The sequence below is a fragment of the Polypterus senegalus genome, chromosome 11 (assembly GCF_016835505.1).
Source record: "Polypterus senegalus isolate Bchr_013 chromosome 11, ASM1683550v1, whole genome shotgun sequence".
Lineage (NCBI taxonomy): Eukaryota > Metazoa > Chordata > Cladistia > Polypteriformes > Polypteridae > Polypterus > Polypterus senegalus.
Genome location: NC_053164.1, coordinates 27,062,073 through 27,069,552, shown reverse-complemented (window position 1 = coordinate 27,069,552; position 7,480 = coordinate 27,062,073).

The window sequence follows — 7,480 nt, the reverse complement described above, 5'->3', positions numbered from 1 at the left end:
CTGAGAAAGAAAATGGAGAGGGAACTAAAATCGCAGTTAATCGGAGAGCCGTCATTTTTCACTTGGCTGAATTCAACAGCTCCTTGACTGCATTATTCGGCTCTACATATTTAGGCGAGTCAGCCTTTTCCCACGTGACGATTATTAATTCCAAATACTGTAGTGACCATAAATGTATTGAATTGTTATTGTGCCATAAAGGTTATTCAGTTATGCAAGGTATGACAACATATATTTCATGTATAAAGTATACTCAGTATATATATATATATAATTTTTAATGAAGGTAGATCATTTCGACCTGGTCATTTTAAAAGTAGCTCGGAAGCCGAAAAAGTGTGGGCACCCCTGCCCTAAATATATATATATAATTCTTCTATATATAATTAAGGCCACCAGGGGGTGCCCCAGGTCCCCAAACACCAGACAAAACTCAGACAAACACAATTTCAGGTAAAATAAAATGTTTACTGTATAATGTACAATAATTCACTTACAAGGTTGAATCAATCCACCCTAATAATAATGTACACAATGCTGTCTCCTTCCACCACTTCTCCATGAGTGTCATATCACTCCTACAGACTTTTACTCTCTTATGCAGATGAGGTAACATCTTTTACAAATAACCCAGGAAGCGCGTCTGTTCTAGGCCAAAAATTCCCAATGTAGAGATAGCATTGCCCTGCAGTGCCCCCTGGTGGCACCTAAGTACCCCAACAGGGATGCTTCTCAGGACTACAGCTCCCAATATGCCCTGTGGGTGTACAAATAGGAGTTCCACCATAGGGATGCTGCCACACTGTATATAGGGGGAAATACATGGCCCAGGCAAGCAGCCTCCTTCTGTGCTTCCATTTTGGCCTCCCATCTGGGAAAGGTATCAGCAACCAGCCTGGCTAGGTTGCCTGTCCGTGCACATTCTTCTCTTATGGCCTTTTAGGTTGTGTAGGGAATCAACCTTAATCCCCGTTTGGATGCCAGTCCATCCACTCCAGACACTTACACTATGCATCTTATATCTCAATGCAGAGGTCTATACAAACATAAATTGAATTGAGTGTGCATTCTAAAAATCCTAATTCTTTAATGGTGGGTTGCAGGGTTGTGTAGTTCCTTGTAGTGCAATTGCTTGAAAAAGAACCATTGTATTCTGTGAAGGGTTTCTTGCATATGAACTTGGTTGTTTGGACTTTGGTAAGGTTCTTAACAGGTGGAGAAAATACAAATCTTGAATGTATAGTAGCAGGTTACTGGTAGATCAAGAAAACCTAAACTTTGTTATTGTATGCCGAAAGAGTCATTGTAAAATCAGGAACCCATTGATATGGTTCCCCCTATGGCATTGTTCTCAAAAACCACTGGGGCATTTATTTTCAAGACTGTATATTCATTTTTATTGAATTTGACTGATTGTTCTACTTGATGTTATTTTGGAGAAATAAGATATGACAGGATTGTAAAGCTTTGTTCGACTGAAGGGCCTGTTCTTGTCAAAATACATCTAATGTGCTATTAATAGAAATGTTGCCCATTCCACAATTGGTTTCTTCCTTGCCACTAGTTCTGCCCAGTTAGGCTGCATCTCATTGTGGTCCTGGACTGGATATGTGAGTTGGAAAATACATGGGTGACCTTTAAATAAGACTTTATTAAGAAATAAGCAGTTTCCCTATAATATTACTCACACTATAGGGATCAGTTAGAAAAATTAGATGAATTTTTTTTTCATGTTAACTAACTGCATGATGATGAAAAGATAATTTATCCTATATTGACTACAAAAAAGAAACCATGCCACCCAGGTTTCTTCCTTGATATCTATTTTTTATGTACGGGTGGCATCTTGTGTTTGAATCTCACAGTTTGTCATTGTTCATGTAGAATTTGCACTTTCTCCTTTTGTCTGCATGACTTTTTCTCTGGGTATTCCAGTCATCCTGTCACATCCCAAAAGTCATGTAGATTCTGAAAGTTGTTGGTGTAGAATTAACTCAATATTAGTAGGTGTGTGTGAACAGGTCCAGCAAAATACTGGCACACTATGCAAAGCTGTGAATGATCCAGTATAGGTTCTGGCACCTAGTAACCTTGAATTGAACTTAGTAAGAATGCCACATTATATTATTTATATTCATTCTTAGCTGGTAAATTAGATCAGATTTAGAGAGTTTTACTCTTTTAAGAATTAACGATTATTGTATACGAGTGCCACAGTGGCATAATGGCCAGTGTGACTGCCTCACAGACTTGGGAACCAGGGCTCTGGTTTGTTTGCTGGTGTAGATTTTACACATCCTTCTAGCATCCCAAAGATGTGCCAGTTAAATTAGCTGCCAATTCTAAACTGGACTGATGTGAGTGAATGTGAGTGCATGCATGAGTGTTCCTGAGTGGTCTCCTGTTCTGGGTTGGTTGTTTTCTTGCATTTGGCATTCCACATTAGAATTGCATTAAATAGCTTGGAAAATTGAGGGTTTTGAATGTAGTTGCCATGGTAGCACAGCAGTTACTGTGGCTTCCATTGCAGATCCAAGACCTGTGTTTAAGCATTATCTGTATGAAGTTATAGATTCTGTCCATGCTTGATCTTTCCACCCATATCCTATCCAAGTTAGATCAAAGGATGTCCCCAAATTTGTCTGTTGCAGTCCAGTATGAGTTGAGATCATGTTTTTTAATAGATGCATGGATATTTAAATCCTGCAAGTAAAGTTTGAAATTGGCTTTATATTCTTCCAAACACCTCACTTTCCTGTATGTTTAAACATTTCTAAATTTCAGCTGATAACCTCCAATTATCTCAAATTATTGAACTTCTGTCAAAACAGTAATGTTATGGTATATGTCTGTAAGAGTTACAAATACACTCTGTGTGGCAGGGAGAAAAAGCAGATCACAAAGTAGTTGGGAAGGAAGAATATTCTACAACTGGGATTCCCAATCCTGCGGTGGGTTGGCACCCTGCCGAGGATTGGTTCCTGCCTTGTGCCCTGTGTTGGTTGGGATTGGCTCCGGCAGACCCCCGTGACCCTGTATTCGGTTTCAGCGGGTTAGACAATGGATGGATGGATGGGATTCCCAAACTTGGTCCCAGGGTCCCACTGTGGCTGCAGGTTTTTGTTCCATCCAGCTTCTGTGTTTAATTGGACTCCTGGGCTAATGAAGTGAACTGTTATTTCCCAGATTTGGTGTTTTGGGAACAAGAAATAGAATAGAAATTAGAAAATTAAGTTTTGTTAAAAAAATATAATTAAAATGTAAGAAGCAGTAAAATGGGAAATATGTATTTTTTTTTCTTTTTAACATTTTCATTCTACTATCGCAGATGATCTAATTGTTGAATTAATCCATTATTTACTAATTAGTGCGACTGACACTAAAATAGTTGTAGCCTTTCATTATTCAGAGTTGTTTGCCTGGGAGTCTACTCTGCTACTTTTTAATTGTCATTATTAAGACACAATGAAGGCCGCAAACTGTACTGAGAAAGGGTGAAATATAATGAAATCAACAAAAGAGAGATAAGCATTTACATCTGCGGCAAAACCAGAAATATTTATGAATGTCTTATAAATGTAAAAATCATGCTGCGATGCTTTTCTAAATAGAATAAGAGAAGGAAAAAAAAACCCAGCTAATTACTGTAAATTTGATCAGTGTTATTAGGTCTTGTCACTTATTATGAATCTGGTTGGAACAAAAACCTGCAGCCACAGTGGGTCCCCATGACTGAGTCTAGGAATCCCTGCTCTACAAAATAGAGGAGTCAAGTATGCCTTTCTGGTTTGTAAATAGGAAATAGTTAACAAATCCTCTCAGAAAATAAATAAATAAATAAATAAATAAATAAATAACACAAATCACATAACATAGAGTTGGTGAAAGTTTAATGCTGTGTCAGGGCTTTTGACACATTGCCAAGTTTTTTTTCCCTTGCTCTTAGTTAAAATACAGGTTTTGTGATTCTATCTTTTCTTCCCCAGTAATGAACTTCTTCCAATAGTTTCATCTGCAGTATTATTTCCTTTTCATTTGTGCATTATGTAACTTATAGTATGTGTTTAACTCTGCCATTTGACACCTTCTGGGTTCAAATTCCCAGCCAGTGCAGTGTCTGTTTTGCATTTGCATGTTCTTCATCTCCAGGAATTCTGCTTGTCCTTCCATATCTCAAAGATGTGTTTATTAGATTGACTGGTGACTTTAAATTAGCCCCACATGACTGAGCGTGGTTTTGGTCTGATTATGGATGGACTGGCACCTCTTCCTATTTTGCACCAGTTGCTGCTGAGTTTGTTGCCAACACCATGACATTTTGATAGAATATGTCACTTCTTATTCCTCCATTTAGCATTGCAAACTACTGCATGTCCACCACATAACAACAAATTAGAAAGCAGAGAACAGAAAAAGCTGTAAGATCTAAGAATTTTCTGTAAGTTGAAAAAGAAGAGCCATGTGCACATCAGCTTGCCATATTTGCATAAGAGCTGAGTTCAAAGAGGCAAGGCACATCTAAACTTAACCCAATAAGCAGATGTTACTGTGCATTAGGTGCATCACTTCATTGTAATGCAGAGAAATCGTCTAGTGGACATTGAACTGGTGTTGTGAACTGGGTCAGTCCAACACAGTTAATACACCAATGCAGTAAAGCCTGGAGCCTTTTAAAAATGAAACATAGTCTGATCTCATATGATTGGGAATATGATGGCCACTAGACAATAGTGATGGGTCGTTCTTGAACGATTCGTTCATTTTGAATGAATCTTTAATATGACTCCGGAAGAACGAGTCGTCTCGTGGGAGTGATTCGTTCAGTCGCGCATGCGCATTTGCGCAACTTCCTATAGTTTCTGTATTGGAATTGATTCACCTGTTTCAAGTCTTCGGGTTTTTCGAGTCGTTCATTCATCACGTGACAGCCCCATAAGCTTAACCTGTGCAGTCTGAGCCAGAAAGAGAATTGAACGAAATGACTCGAAAAATGATTCGTTCATTTTGCTGAACGAGACTCAAAGATCCGAGTCAGTAAAATGATCCGAACTTCCCATCACTACTAGACAAGAGTTTGAAAAAATATTATATTCTTATCAACAAACATCTTTGAAACTGTAGTCTCGCAGGTCCAGATGTAATTCTCAAATGAGAATGCATGTCTGGGGACAACCTGTTAAAAACTTTGAGATGAATAGCGGTGAAATCCAGTATAGCAAAGGCTTCACCTACAGGGCTCCTTCCTAAAACATCCAGCCCCAATATCAGTCAATCTGTTTTAAACCACCGCCTGCGATACAGGAAGATAGTGCAAAAGAAACTGAACAAAAGACTTGATGCTAAGAGAAAATAAAAAGCTAAAACTGTTGTTATCCATTCAGGCTCTCAGTAGCACAAGGTAAATGTAGCTTAATAATTAATTTGTATGCTGTAATGAGTGCTGCAAAAGAGGAGACAGACATGCACAAAAACATACAGTTGGCTCATGTTTGAGATGTGCTTCTGTCTGCTAGGATATCTTTCTGTCACTTTGACACTTGCATCACTATATGGTATAACAGCAACAAACAGAGTTTAGATAAGCATTGTAGTCTAGGAATATACTGCATGTTCAAATGCTATGGCTATATTCTAGCATTGCATGTTTGCACTTCCAATTATGTAGTAAAATTAACTTCCTTTAGTTATTGGTTTAGACTTACAGTCAGAAGGTTGATGCTGTTCTGTGTTAAGAACTGAAATCTGCATTTTCTTAATAGCAGTCCTTTTAATGGAGTATGTTTTGTCTTGGTAGAGTAATATACAGTTAGGTCCATACATATTTGGACAGAGACAACTTTTTTTCTAATTTTGGTTCTGTACATCACCACAATGAATTTTAAATGAAAGAACTCAGATGCAGTTGAAGTGCAGACTTTCAGCTTTAATTCAGTGGGTTGAACAAAAAGATTGCATAAAAATGTGAGGCAACTAAAGCATTTTTTTAACACAATCCCTTCATTTCAGTGGCTCAAAAATAATTGGACAATTGACTCAAAGGCAATTTCATGGGCAGGTGTGTTCAAGTCCATTGTTATGTCATATCAGTTAAGCAGATAAAAGGCCTGGAGTTGATTTGAGGTGTGGTGCTTGCATGTGGAAGATTTTGCTGTGAACAGACAACATGCGGTCAAAGGAGCTCTCCATGCAGGTGAAAGAAGCCATCATTAAGCTGCGAAAACAGTTTGTTTGTTTCCTGCCTTGCACCCTGTGTTGGCTGGGATTGGCTCCAGCAGACCCCCGTGACCCTGTAGTTAGGATATAGTGAGTTGGATAATGGATGGATTTTTAGGAGAGTTTTTGGCCATAAACAGTTTATCATAATTAAAACCTTGCTCTCCCCCAGACCAGGTTAATGAGAGCACCTATGATCCTTGCAGTTCAAAATCACTACCTTTACTTTGAGCGCTGCTTTCATGTGGTATTGGATTAGATTAGAAACACTCAGTGAGCAGTCTAATTGTTCCCACCCAGTTTTAAGCAAAATTCACACCTGGTTGTCTCCAAACATATATATATATATTATACGTCTGGCTTCAGTGAAATGATTAAAACTGTAACACAAAGCACAAGCTCCTTGAAAGAGTTATTTGTGGAATTCAGTGGTGGGTACTCTGTTACCACATAAAGTAAATTTTTAGCAATTTACTTTAACACTATAATAATTATAAAAATAAAATATGAAATAAATTTTTATCAAAAGTTTTCATTTTTGGCAACATTTATATTTCAGTTATGTTAAATGTGCATTGGCTGTTAAGTCCATTGTTTTTTGTTTGTTTAGAGTTTCAAATCTATTTCACATAGACTTCCAATTCAGACTTGATTCAATAAAAGATGTTTGGTGATCATCAGGATGAACAATAATCACAATATGCTTCCATATTGTTCAGTATGTGTGCCAGCATTGTGGGTGTGTCCATGGGGAATGTCAAAACTCCACCAACGCCAGCCACAGTGAGTAGACAAGTGAAAAGGAAATGCATGCCTACCTCAGGTAAACAGTACCAAGAACGTACTGGACAGGATAAAAAATGTATTGCTTCTAGTTTACTTTTAGTATTACAAGTGTGTCTCAGAAACCCATAAAGCATGTTTTCTTAAACTAAAACTTTTTCTGGTTTAAAGTGCATGTCTTCAGTAAGCTTAAGACTTTTTATTATTATATTTGGATTTTAGTACCCTTCACTTCCTTAACGCGCACACGTACCGGTCCCGGGACATAACAGCATTTTAAAAACGTTACAGTAATGTGTGCATGGCCATCTGCCATGCATCTCGACATACTACCCATCAAATGAAACTTCAAAGTCTCGTCTTACCGATGATATAAACCATTTTGACACACAACAACCACAGCACTGACACTAAAGCCTTTTTTACAGAGAAGTACATACTTTTAAGAGTTGACTTTCCTACCTTTGAAGACCCCTGCAAGTCA